This window comes from Drosophila arizonae, chromosome 4, assembly GCF_054131065.1.
Source record: "Drosophila arizonae isolate 15081-1271.41 chromosome 4, UAZ_ARI_1.0, whole genome shotgun sequence".
Lineage (NCBI taxonomy): Eukaryota > Metazoa > Arthropoda > Insecta > Diptera > Drosophilidae > Drosophila > Drosophila arizonae.
Window position 1 is genome coordinate 21,802,009 of NC_142924.1, and position 14,249 is coordinate 21,816,257.

At 38.6% G+C, this 14,249-nt stretch overlaps 2 long non-coding RNA genes across 2 annotated transcripts; both read right to left on the reverse strand.

Annotated features, from left to right (window-relative positions):
* Positions 1-3,044: 3,044 nt before the first annotated feature.
* LOC149269405 (uncharacterized) lies at positions 3,045-6,434 on the reverse strand. The gene is made up of 2 exons (XR_016269733.1): positions 5,769-6,434; positions 3,045-5,693 (listed from the first exon to the last, which is right to left on the reverse strand). It is a non-coding gene; the product is annotated as an uncharacterized LOC149269405 (long non-coding RNA).
* A 3,410-nt stretch (positions 6,435-9,844) lies between these two features.
* LOC149269406 (uncharacterized) lies at positions 9,845-12,985 on the reverse strand. The gene is made up of 2 exons (XR_016269734.1): positions 10,213-12,985; positions 9,845-10,153 (listed from the first exon to the last, which is right to left on the reverse strand). It is a non-coding gene; the product is annotated as an uncharacterized LOC149269406 (long non-coding RNA).
* Positions 12,986-14,249: the final 1,264 nt, after the last annotated feature.

A 14,249-nucleotide genomic window follows, 5' to 3' on the forward strand; every position in this document is an offset into this window, starting at 1 on the left:
ATTAGATACGCCTTCCATCTGGCTATTTAAAGGGTGTCAGAGCAAGGTCCAACAAAGTCCCGTTATGAAGTGGATTCTACTGCTCCCATTTTGTATGGCGATCGCTACGGCATTGAGTTTGCCTTACGACCACATCCCACCGGAGTGCTGCGAACGCAATGAGTGCGTGCTTTCAATCTGCTACTGAAGAGTCAAATATAAATTTAGCTTGCCGCGATAATTTGACAATGTGTAAAGTGTTTTTATTATTATTGCTAAACGAGTTAAAGCAATCGACTCTCGCTATGTTGCGTTCCAACTGAATCTAATTGTGGTTGGGTCCGTTGTGGATAAGTATGATGACTGAGGCATTCGAGGGGTTTCGCAAGAAGTTTTCTAGATGTTTCATATCTCACCAAGGTGGAATGTATATTCCATAAGCGCATATTCAATTGGAACACCTCCGGATATACCTAGTGAGGGCGCCAGTAGGTCTTTTTGTATATTTACAAAAGATGAGGTTATCCGTTTCAGTAAGTGGATACTCTGGATACTGGAATATCCACTCATTTGTACAGATCTGTGTATGTGTGCATAAAAAGCGTAACATGATTGGAGTTTCAGCATGCCTGAGGAGATCGATTAGAGCATTGTAACCTGCCTTGATAATGCAATTTGTAACAATTATCTTGAGTTGATCAACACTTGATTGACAGCTCTTCAGCATCTTCTTCCCTTCGATGATGCTTAAAACAGTTGAGAATATGCCAAGACTTGGTGAATGAAGCCTTATTAGTCTGTCACTCGATTGCTTAATCCTCTTTTCGAATCAACAGAAATTAGACAAATGCTGTGTTAATTGTGCCACGCCATTACATCATTAGGTGCATGCATGCCCCGTCTATGAATATGTAATTGGAATTTGCGCAATAACGATTCGATGTCTTATACGTTATTGAAATTGTGGTCGTGCTTTCATGTTCGCCTTGCAATTAAGTTCAAGCTGCCAGACTGTGTGTTGGCATTTGACATTTGACAACAATCCCACCCACACCCACACCCACACCCACACCCACACACATACACGCACACAAACACAGAGAGGGCAAGTGCGAGTGAGCACAGTTGCTAAGCCACAGGCACCGGGCTGGCAATATTAGCGGTGATATGACAAACAGCGAAGTGGAAACCATCGCAAAGCAAACACAAAGTGGCCCGTTTGTGCAGCAGCCAGAGCAACAACAAACTTAACCACTCAGAAGGCAGCTACGTCTCGCAATGAGCAACGGAGAAATACTCCTTTATTTTGAGTGGATCGTAATATACTGATTCAGTTGAGTTCTCGTTTAGGCATAATTTTGATTTGTCTCGATTTCATATTCCATGCAAATAAATGTTTCGATAATCATTGTAAAATTATTATTATATAATATAATTTTAATTCGTCTTGATTTAAAATGGAATTTGATGAGAAGAGTGCATAGAGTTCTGTTTGATAACAGAATTTTGGAATACGTTGATGACGTATTAGAGTTTTCAGTCAATTATGACGTTATCATTTCAGGCAAACGAAAAACCAAAGAACCTTATATAATAAGAATAATAAAAATTAATGAAATTTAAAAAATAATTAAAATTTTCTTTTTTAAGAAATGAAAAATGAAAAGAAAATCTTCTAGTTTCTTTAAGCATAATAGATTAATATAATATAATAATGTATTTTCAAAAAATTCCACATTCCTCATAGTACACATTTTTGGACCGAGGGTAGTTTCCACGGTATCAAATAGTCACCTAATCCGAGCCATCATAATCTCTACTGAGATGTTGCCGACATATGTCGCCGCCAATGAGCATTATGCGCTTTTGTGGGTTTTTAAGTTTAATTAGTGAACGCTGCTTGGCTGCTTGGCTGTTTGGCAGGTCAAGGAGGAGGAGCTGACGCAGCGCCGATAAAATTACGTTGTCGATTCGGTTTTGCGGTTGGCGAACGGCGCCACTGGATGCGAGATGAGAGACGAGTGTCTCTCTATGTGTGTGTATTTTGGGTTCTAATAGCTAAAAGGTGGCATTCACTTCAAGAGTTGCCAACGCAGTATAATGAGGGGTTCTCAAATGAGCATGAGCTACCTGTTGGGACACACACACCCACACTCACACGCACATAAATACCCATATGAATTTCTGACTGCTGATGAGTATTGAATGCGCTTTTGAAGTTTGCGCAGCTCGTTAAAAAGTTATTAATGCTGAAACGTGCTCATTGAAATAGTAACCATGTGGTTGCCAGCAAAATTATTTTTGGAGTCTGGTGCTTAGCCAGGAATTTAGCTCGCATTAATTAGTAGCTAATCAGTTATTGTGCTAAATTATTGTACGGGAAACTAAAAAACAGCAAAACTTTCTGCTGAATATTGTCGCAGCAACTGTTTGGCTCGATAATTTGTGTGCTGACATTTATTGCACCCATAAATTTAATTGTCAAACTTCGCTGCATCTGCTCCATGCACAGGAAATCCATCTATAAAGTGAGACATTAATGCCAAGACTGTCAACAAATTGCTTGCAACCGGCAGCTGGAAATTTAAAATTTTATGCCATTAGGACGGGCTTTGACCTTATTGACATCCATAAATATATTTACAAGGTATATGTATATACATTTTGTTTTCTTTTTTCTGTGCGATTATTTCGTTATGGAACGTTTCTTAACGAAACACGCCAATTAACGAATATAATTAGATACGCCTTCCATTTGGCCACTTAACGGGAGTCAGACCAAGGTCCAACAAAGCAGTTTACTGAAGACTACAGTCCCGTTATGAAGTGGATTCTACTGCTCCCATTTTTTATGGCAATCGCGACGGCAATGAGTTTGCCTTCCGACAACGTGAACGACCTTCTTCGGAGATCGACTTGCTGCGATCACGGTTGATTGAGGATGCTTTCTTTTAAGGAGTCAAATATACAATTTTCAGCCCGCGATAAATTACAAAATTTATCCAATGTCTTTTATTACGCAGATATCCTAGAAGAGTTGAATGAATTCCATTGATAGTTTAACATTTTCTGGAATATCCACTCATGTTAGTTATTTATTATGGATATTGACAAAGCTATAGTTAACTTAAAGCAAGCTATTTGTGATTTTGCAATTGTTGCAGTCGATGCCGGTCCATAAGAGCAAATATTCGACTATATATTTCAGAGGGGCTAACGCGAAATTTTCAGTTTCTAATGATGATATGGTTGTTACTCCAGCCATATTTCAGTAAACATTGGTTTATTAATACATTAACAATATTTTATTAAAGTGATACGCCTCGTCTCTGGTGGCACTGAATTCTCTATTTATTCATTCTCATGGAACAAATATTTACTTATGTAAAACAAAGAATTAAAATTGGATAAACGTTGACATTTTCAATCTAAGACAGATAATCAAATACGTTACAGAAAGCTACTTAACGTATATGCCAATTAAAGATTATAGTTAGATACGCCTTCCATCTGCTTATTTAAAGGGTGTAAGGCCAAAGTCCAACAAAACAGTTTATTGAAGACTACAGCCCCGTTATGAAGTGGATTCTACTGCTCACATTTTTGATGGCAATCACTCAGTACACCATTAAAGCCGACGATGATGATAAATTTCGGAACTGCTGCCCACGGGAATTTCTTGCCAGTGCATACCCCCCAATGTCAGCTTTCCCACCAGAATGCTGCCCATACTGCCACTTGGAAGATTGCGAATCACCCTATCCACCCGATCCTACAGTGAATACTGATTATTGAGTACATTCGTCCTCCTCCATAAACGCTTATGATTTTTTAAAAGAGTAAAAAAAAATTGTATTCAATTACATCCATTGTCTTTTATTACGTAGATATTCTCGAAGCGAATATACAAAACATTATATAACTGATTTGATTGCTTCTGCATACGCCTCGTCTTTGGTGACATTGAACTTTTAATTTATGCATTTCATGGAGTAAATATTTACTTATGTAATTAAAATTGGATAAACCTTGACATTTTCAAACTAAGACAGCTAATCAAATACGTTGCAGAACGTGACTTTAACAAATAAAATATGTAGCGTTACTTAACGCAATATGCCAATTAAAGATTATAGTTAGATACGCCTTCCATCTGGCTATTTAATGGGAGTCAGACCAAGGTCCAACAAAGCAGTTCACTGAAGACTACAGTCCCGTTATGAAGTGGATTCTACTCCTCCCATTTTCGATGGCAATCGCTACGGCAATCAGTTTGCCTTCCGACAACGTGGACGACCTTTTTGGGAAACCGGCATGCTGTGCTTACGGTTGCTTGCTTCCTGACTGCGCGCCTAGAGGATGATTTGTTTTAGAGTCAAATATAAATTGTGCTTGCCGCGATCAGTTGAGAATTGATCAAATGTGTTTTGTTTCGTACATATTCTCGGAGAGTTAAATGGATTGTATTGATAGTTGAACAGTTTTCTGCACAGACATTGCAGACATTGATCAAGATATCAATATCGCACTGCACCAAGTGCTAGTCGCCCACAGAAATGATCAGGTGCATCTCTACACGAACTCACTCATAAAAAATACAAAATCTCTGATTAATAAGTGTGTTCTGATTAGAGTATGTGTACTGAACACGATTTAAAAGAAAGAAATATTCACCTAAAGGTGAATATGTGACACAGTCGAGTTCTGGTCTGGGCATTTGTTTGTCTGTTGCAGTTGTATTACGACTATTGTTGAGTTTAATTGGGTTGCTTTCAGCTGAAGCAGGGAGTGCAATCCACTCCAGGGACGTTAATAAAGCTGTGAGAGCAATTAATAAGATGGCCCGTACGGGGTACGGCCTTGTAGCTGGTGGCACAGCGCGGCTGATTTATTTACATCTAAGCCAGCCTCAAATTGAACTGAGCAAACAGCAGGAAACTTCAAAGTCTGGCAGCACACTGCACACTGTTGGGTAATTGTTCGGCTGTTGAGTTGGGTCGATGAAAACTTTGGCATTGTCAATGCTTTCCCAGCGCCAAAAGGTTATTCGGGACGGCTCGGAAACAGGAAACAGGAAAAACGATAGAAAAGAAAAAGTGCTCGCTCTTTGGTTGCATGGCTTAATTAGCACAAAAAGGCAGCCTTAGCAAAAAGAAAACTCAAACAAATTGGTTTTAAATTTCAGCATGAAATAGGTTCACATCCAGCCGCTGAAGCCGCTGAAGCCGCTCAAGCCTCTCTCGAGCCCTTCGACTTTGCCTAACTTTGCAAAGCAAAAGTAATTATGCTCATAAAAGTAGGCAACACTTTTTTATTCGTCGATGGCAAGACGGATTCCTGGGCCCAGCTTGCCACAGACTTGAGAAGGGTGATTCCGTGTTTCGAATATGCAGAACCTAAAACCATCTAACATCTGCTGGAAGAACTTTACAGTGAGTTCAGCATTTGCAGTGTATTTACTTAGCTACCACGTGGCAGCCGAAAATCTTTCTTATTGCATTGAAAAGTCTAAAGCAACAGGGGGCAGGCGGCATGGAATCCACCGAAGCCACTGGAATGGCTAATGTTCCGTTGACAGCTTAAAAGTCTACGGGAATGTCCATTCACATTAACAGCTATGCACTTATATTACTTTGAGTTGTGTGTGTGTCCTTCGACTGCATTGCTGTCAGGCGATGCACGGCTCGCTCATTCCCGATTCTCCGAGTCTTTACCTACGAATAGCTCGCTGAATATTCATAATTTGGCATATCTATTTTCGTGTTCTTCTCGAGAAACCTTGAACCCACCATTAGTAATATTTACTCGTCGCTCCCTGGCATGTGGCCTCCGAGGCGTATTACAAATACTCCAATAACAATCACACGATATTTTTCTGACAGTGCCCACTAGCCTGCTGCCCACACTGCCACTTGATAACTTGCGGAGGACCACCAGGTAAAATTCAAGATTGAGTGTGTTCGTCCTCCTTCTGAAATGCTTGTGAATTTTTTAAGGGCTAAAATATAAAATATAAATTTCATCTAAAAATTTATCCACTGTCTATCACTAAGTAGATATTCTCGAAGAGTTAAATGGATTCCATTGATATTTTAACAGTTTTGCACTCATTTGAATAGCTCTTTGAGCTTTGACAATTATTGCTGGCTATGCCGGTCTGATGGGAAATATAAATAATAATGATAGCAACTGGTTGCTTCTCCCGTCACATTTCAGTAATACATTGACACTATTTTATGTGAGTGATACGCCTCGACTCTGGTGACATTGAATTTTCAATGCATGCATTTTAGGGATAAAGGGATAAATATTTACATAATCAATATAAAATTGTATAAACGTTGACATTTTCAATCTAAGACAGCTAATCAAATACGTTACAGAAAGCCACTTAACGTATATGCCAATTAAAGATTATAGTTAGATACGCCTTCCATCTGCTTATTTAAAGGGTGTAAGGCCAAAGTCCAACAAAACAGTTTATCGAAGACTACAGCCCCGTTATGAAGTGGATTCTACTGCTCCCATTTTTGATGGCAATCGCTGAGCGCACCGGTCAGTTTCTGCGGTCAGTTTCTGCCGATGAATACCCTTATGAATACCCACCAGAATGCTGCCCGTACTGCCTTTTGCCAGCTTGCAGGCGACTAACTGAACCACCAGAGGGATATGTAAATTGAGTATATTCGTCGTCCTCCCTAAACGCTTATGGTTTTTAAAGGAGTAAAATAATAACTGTATTCAAATATATCCAATGTGTTTTATAAGAAAACATTTGTATGGGTAATCACGCGCGATTGTTGCGTTCTTTTTGTATGTATGCATGTATTTACATGCACACGAAGGCAAACATCATTTCTGTTGAGTTTTTTAGTCAAACTGTCTTTTGCTAAAAGTCTTTGTGTGAGCGAAAACCGTATTAGTCTTTACGTGACACTCATTTGAGAGCGTCACACGAATGAGTCAATGCAATGCGTCTGACCGAAACAGATTCTAAAGAAAATAAAGAGTGTCGCTCAGAGCGAGATCGTGTCTGCACAAGCTTTTCAGTTTTGATACGAAGCAGAGCATATACGAAAAAACGATCAACTCTCATTGGCGAGCTCTGGTTTTATTACGTATTCTCGAAGCGAATATTTATTTATTTATTTATATGGGACACTTTATTTTTAATTAATTTACGGTATACAAAAGTGTTGTGTTTTACATATAAGAGTATTTTTAAATTTAAGAGTATAGGACACATTATTCTTTTCTACTTAATCATAATATTTTTTACAATGGTAATTGATTTGTTAGAAACCGCATAATAATTATCTTAACTTGACTTAAAAACTACAACTTAAATTTAAAACGTATTTCTACTGGGCATGTAAAATAATATTAATATTGTGTCGGTAAATGGAACCTAAACATCTATTTATGAAGTTAGAATGCAGCTTATTTACTCTAGCTGATGCTAATTCTACCTTTGCTTTAATATGTAACTCCATAGTAGAGTAATACCACGGTAGGTTATGAATCATTTTTAATATTTTATTTTGTAAAATTTTAATTTTTAATCAACTTTTTGTTTTACACTGTTTAATGAAAGCACTGGGGTATATTGAGCATTGGGGGTATATTGAGCATTGAATTGATGCATTTTCAGGGCTGAATGTTTTTTATTGTTGGGCAAACCACAGGCAGGCGAGGGCACTAAGCGATACGGCAGGGAAAGGAAAATGTCGAGAATCGGCGACTGGCGACTGGCAACAATGCCAACACATTTCACACAAATATAAATATTTGCCTTTGCCACATGGAGGCGACAGAGAAACCCAGACAAGCTGGCCCTCATGAATTTTGCAACCGAATCGCACATGCTGCTAGGCTGCGAGGCTGCGATGTTACGAGAGGGTGGAGCCCGTTGCCGGCTGCTTTGCTCTGGCTGCTTTTGGTATGTGTAGACACCAATTGTAAAGAAATATTCTGATTTATTGTCTCCTTTCATATTTCCGCACAATTTATGCTCGCAGCTAGAGCAGCGGGAAGTCGTACAATTAATATGTTTACCCGGCGTATGCGTTATCCCAATTTTAAAGCGTTTCTAGAGATTTGGATTGTGCTTTGCCACATTGCATTAAATATAACAAGTAAGAAAGCTCTAGTCGAGACTGCTCGACTACGAGATCCCCTGAACCCTTGGAGCAATAGATATTTCAGTAATTTTTCGCGTCTTTCAGCTTACACAAGAAACACGCATACACACACACACATACACACACACATACACACACACATACACACACACATACACACACACACACATACACAAACACATACACACACATACACAAACACATACACACACAAGCACCCACGCATAAACACGCATGGGCTGCAGTGTGCGCTTACTATGAGAACTTAATTGCTTAATAACTTTTTTTGTGGACGTACGATCTTCATGAAACTTTTAAACTATGATTATAACATGGATATGCATGTAACTGCCAAAGCACAAGTCTCTAGTATTTGAAATACGCTTTTTAAAAAAGTGAGGGTGAGGGGGTGAATTTAGAGGTGAGGGGTTAATTTTGACAAAAATCGAAATTGTATAAATTGCATATGAGCATACATTAAAAATTTGGAGACTCTAGCAATAAAGGTGTAGAAGATATAATTTTATAACTGGTTTTCGATAAGATTTTTTATCGATAAAAAAAGATCGGGATGAGTTATCGATTTTTAATGATAAACTTGATATGCGCGCTGTAATTACGGACATTTTAAAAAAAATTTGAAGTCTCTAGCTCTTATATCTTCTGAAATCGAGCGTTCATACATACGGACAGACGGACAGACGGACGGACGGACAGACGGACAGACGGACAGACGGACAGACAGACGGACAGGGGCAAATCAACTCAGCTCGTCGCCCTGATAAGAATATATATACTTTGTGGGGTCTGCCACGCCTCCTTCTGCCTGTTACATACATTTCAACAAAACCATTATACCCTGATTTCCCATTGAAAATGGGTTCAGGGTATAAAAATATATATATTAATAAATCGCTCGGTTATGTGAATATTCTCTTCTCTGTATTAGATATAGCATATCGGTACAGCAGAACGAATCAAGCATTTGTCAGTTTGACAGCTGTCAAATCAGTAATCGCATTTGATTTACCTGATTTGCTAGCTGGAAGGAGAGATCATGGGAAGTTGTGAAAGTGCTGCTGGTGTCTTTCGGCTAAAAACAAATAGCCAAACCAGAGAGAAAACCAGAATAACCAACTTACAAACTAGCAGCGAGGCATGCACAAGCATGCCGAAACATTTGGGCATTCGGCATGTCATTTGGCCACAGACGACAGGCGAAAGTCCGCAATCAGCCAGGCTGGAATTGGAGAGGGATTTGCTCAAGTCCCACTCTCCCCGCACCCCAATAGCCCTTGACAGGCGCTTCATTGTCGCTATCATTGTTGACAAGCGGGCTTCAAAAAGGAACAAATCAAATAAAAAAAAAAAAAAAAAAAAAAAAAAAAAACAGTTGTCGTAGAGCAGAAGGCAAAAACTTTTACGCACGTTTCTCGTACATATGCCAAATCTGTGGCTCGCTTCTGCCTATACTCTTCTCGAGGGCATTCAAATTATGTCACGAAATGTGATAGATGTCTCTTCCATGATATAACTCATACGATTGTGTTCAAATCTGTGTAGGCCAAGCAATCCATAATATAAGTCTAAATTTCAATTCAGTTTCAACTTTAGTTTTTTATGCCACGCCAGCCAAATCTTTATTCAACTAGAAATCTGCTTATATGTATTTTGGTGTGCTTCTGGTTTTAGATAGAGTATATGTTCATAGGTATATGGTAGTATTCTTTTTTTTTTTTTTTTTTTTTGGGGCGCTCAGTTCCTTTTTTTGGCCCTCGGTCGGTGCCCCAAAATGATGAAGGGTTTCATTTGATTTGGTTGCTTTGCCATTTTTCTGGTTTCACCGCCTGTTACGCTTGTTGTACTTGCTCTATGTGTGTGTGGGTGTGTGTGTCTGTGTGCTCTGCTGTCGTTGTTAATGTTGTTGTTGTTGTTTTTGCAGTTATAGAGCAATGTCTCTTTACAGATACACATAAAAATCAACTGTAGTATTGAGGGAATCGCCCAAATTTCCATATGGTATTGCCAATGAACTAAGAAATGAAAGAGTAAATAGAGAAATCACGCAGCTGGACATCGACTTCACACACACCTGCTCCAGAGCAACTATGTATTCACATTATTTATCTTGTTAAATTATAGAGTTATAAAGTTTTTCTATTTAGTTTAACTAGCTGTAGTCCAGACTATTTGTATATCTGCAAATGTTGCATTCCCATATTTATGTAAAATCTAGTTCTTCCTTCCTCACTAACTTCGTGAAGAAATCTGAAATATGAATGGTATTATGTATTTATGTATGTATTTACATATACGATGTAGGAAATTAGATTTGAAAAGTATTGTGAACTTATCTTAACAGACTAAGCTAAGGGAAAACAAAAATTGTAGAACATTTTTATTTATTTTTATTCGTCAATTTCTAATTTGAAGTCATTCTAACTTTTCAAGGTTTGCCCTTTGGACTCAATATGCATTCAAACATATTTTGCATTTTCCTACATCGTTCAACTGCTGTAAAGCAATCTGATTATATGATGTGTATATTTGTAGGGTATATCATTGTCAGTACTGCCAGCAGAAGTCGTTTTGAGGCTGTTGCATTTGCTGTTTCCAGCAATTTCACATTCAACCCTAACGATTTGACAAGCCAAAACTTAACGCATCTGTTGCCACTTGCAACCTGCTGTTGCGATGCCTTTGCATATTGCAGTTACAGTTGCGACCTGTAGATGGCGCTGCCTGCTGAGCTGCGTATGCAAATGCTCCAGGCGCTGGCTCATTGAAATCAATTTCGCATGAAGGCAAGGATTCAAATGGCGCCACATGAGATCCACATCCAGATGCACATTCAGGTTGCCAGCGGTTAAATGAACCGGAAGTGTTTTATGCTGAAAGAGATGCAATTATTTATATGTGTGTACACGCCATCTGTGCACACACACACACACACACATACATACTCACATATATGTATATTGTGAACCATTTGTGTTTGTGTAAGCCTCGGCAAATGCCAACAAACGTGCAGAGCTTTTGGCATTTGCATGCAAACGCGCAAATATGAGAAGCCAAGTCCAATCCTCCATTTAGTGGATAGCTGCCACTTGAATACCCTGTACGCAATGCGCTCTTCGCAACGGCTATATGCATTCCGTTGTTAGCATAAACTATATACTGTGTTTCATTTGCAAATTCATCAAGAGAAGATTCCTTGGCTCTCCTTTAGCTAGAATATTTTAATATTTATTTACTGTAATATTTTTGTTTTTAGTCCAGGGTATCATTGCAGGCATGCTTACCCCACCGGGGCACACTTAGTTGATAATTCTACAATTTTGCGTTCTATGTGCAACGTGCTCGTTCCGCTCGTCGCCTCTGTACCCTGGCCAGACAGTGAGAGGCAGTGAGAGGCAGTGAGCGAGAGAGGGAGAGAGAGAGATGGTCTGCATTGCACTTAAGTGCTTCAGCGCTTTGTGCGGCATTGTGCTTGGTTGACAGAGCAGCTCGGCTAAACGGCAGCCGGACAGACGTGCCAGCCTCCAGCTAAAAGTCATTAGTCGCAGTCAACGTAAACACGGACGCTGGACAGCAGCTGGACAAGGGCTCACTGCTGTCTGATGATGATTTCCACAGTGGCATCGCTTTTCTTTCTTCGCCGAATTGGCGCTGCGGACTCGCTATTTAATTTGCTAATGTGCCCGAGTCGAGCACGTATGCAGCAGCATCTCCAAAAAGAACAACAGCTACAAATATGTTAAATATATTAAGGACTTAAATGCATTTAAATTGCATTTTCTCGTTTGGATTTCATTTGCAATTTTGAGGAGAATGAGTCCAGATGGTGTTGGATTCGGCGTTAGAGGCAATATGTAGGGTGTAAGTTTAAGAATTACATTTCAAATATATGCGAAATAATATCTTTCAAATTATATTTATTTATTAACCAAATAACTGTTATTATTGTTGATGTTATTATTGAAATGATGTGTAGAATAAATACTTATGCATATATAATTAATTAAATTCCATTGCATATTCCATTCAATCAGCAGTCTAAGGACGGCGGAATGGCCTTTGTTCGATGAGCGTTTGCTTTTAATTAAAGACTCTATATAAATTAAGACAGTTTTATATATTTATAGACATTTTATATCTAAAAAAAAAAAAAAAAAATTAAATTAAATAAACAAAAAATATAATATTTCAATAATAATAACAATAATAACAAATTCAATAAATTTGTAACGACAACTGTATACTTTAGATGTCACTAATACCAATCCAATATATAGACAGAGAAGAAAACTAATTTCGCTCTTAAAACTTCTTCGATTCTCAATTACAAATTTCATTATCCGATTTGAAAAGAAGAAGAGAATTTGTTGCATACTTTTAATTTAAAGCTGAAATCATGCAATTATATATGATCAGCATCATTATTCAAATGTTTTCCTTTGCGTTCGGTTATTGTGCCAATGTTGGCCTCGTGGTTTCACATTAGGAGCTTTAAATAAACGAGAACTGTACGTAGGATGTCTAAGTTAAGCACTTTTTTTATACCCTGAACCCATTGAAAATGGGAAATCAGGGTATAATGGTTTTGTTAAAAGTATGTAACAGGCAGAAGGAGGCGTGGCAGACCCAACAAAGTATATATATTCTTGATCAGGGCGACGAGCTGAGTCGATTTGGCCCTGTCCGTCTGTCTGTCCGTCCGTCCGTCCGTCCGTCCGTCCGTCCGTCCGTCCGTCCGTCCGTCCGTCCGTCCGTCCGTATGTATGAACGCGTCGATTTCAGAAGATATAAGAGCTAGAGACTTCAAATTTTTTTTAAAATGTCCGTAATTACAGCGCGCATATCAAGTTTATCATTAAAATTCGATAACTCATCCCGATCTTTTTTTATCGATAAAAACCCTTATCGAAAACCAGTTATAAAATTATATCTTCTACACCTTTATTGCTAGAGTCTCCAAATTTTTAATGTATGCTTATATGCAATTTATACAATTTCGGTTTTTGTTAAAATTTACCCCCCACCCTTAAATTCACCCCCTCACCATCACTTTTGTAAAAAGCGTATTTCAAATACTAGAGACTTGGGCTTTGGAATATACACACATATTCACCATATGATTACGCTCTACAAGTTTCATTAAGATCGTATGTCTACAAAAAAAATTATTTAACAAATAAATTCTCATAATATTGCCAACACTGCAGCGCAGCCCAGAGCGCAGGCTTATGCGTGCGTGTGGATGCATGTGTATGTATGTGTGCATAAAAGAAGTGCAGAATGATTAGAATATCAGCTTGGAGGGTTCAGGGTATCTCCTAGTCGAGCAGTCTCGACTGGAGCTTTCTTACTTGTTATACCCTGAACCCATTGAAAATGGGAAATCAGGGTATAATGGTTTTGTGAAAAGTATGTAACAGGCAGAAGGAATCATCGCAGACCCCATAAAGTATATATATTCTTGATCAGGACGACGAGCTGAGTCGATATAGCCCTGTCCGTCTGTCCGTCCGTCCGTCCGTCCGTATGAGCAAAAGGATCTCAGAAGATATAAGAGCTAGAGAGCTGAAATTTGGCAAGCATACTCGTGTATACCATAGGCAGTACAAGTTTGCTTTATTTTTTCGATAACTCATCCGATAACTTTTTTATCGAGAATAATCGAAAAATCGACAATGTTTTTTCAGCTTATTTTGAACACTTTTAGACCTGGAGACTTCAAATTTGCGTTGTATATAAAGTTAATGGATACAAAGATTTTGTAATTTACAGATTTTGGATACCACGCCCCCTTCGCCCCCAATTTGTAAAAAACGCATTTCAAGTACTAGAGACTTGTGCTTTGAAATGTACACACATTTAAGCCATATGATTACGCTCTAAAAGTTTCATTAAGATCGTATGTCTACAAAAGAAATTATTCAACAAATAAATTCTCGTTATATTGCCCACACTGCAGTGCAGCCCAAGCGCAGCCGCTGCTAGCTGCGCAGTTTGCAAAGCGCGTGCTTATACGTGCATGTGTATGTATGTGTGCATAAAAGAAGTCCAGAATGATTAGAATATCAGTTTGGAGGGTTCAGGGTATCTCCTAGTCGAGCAGTCTCGACT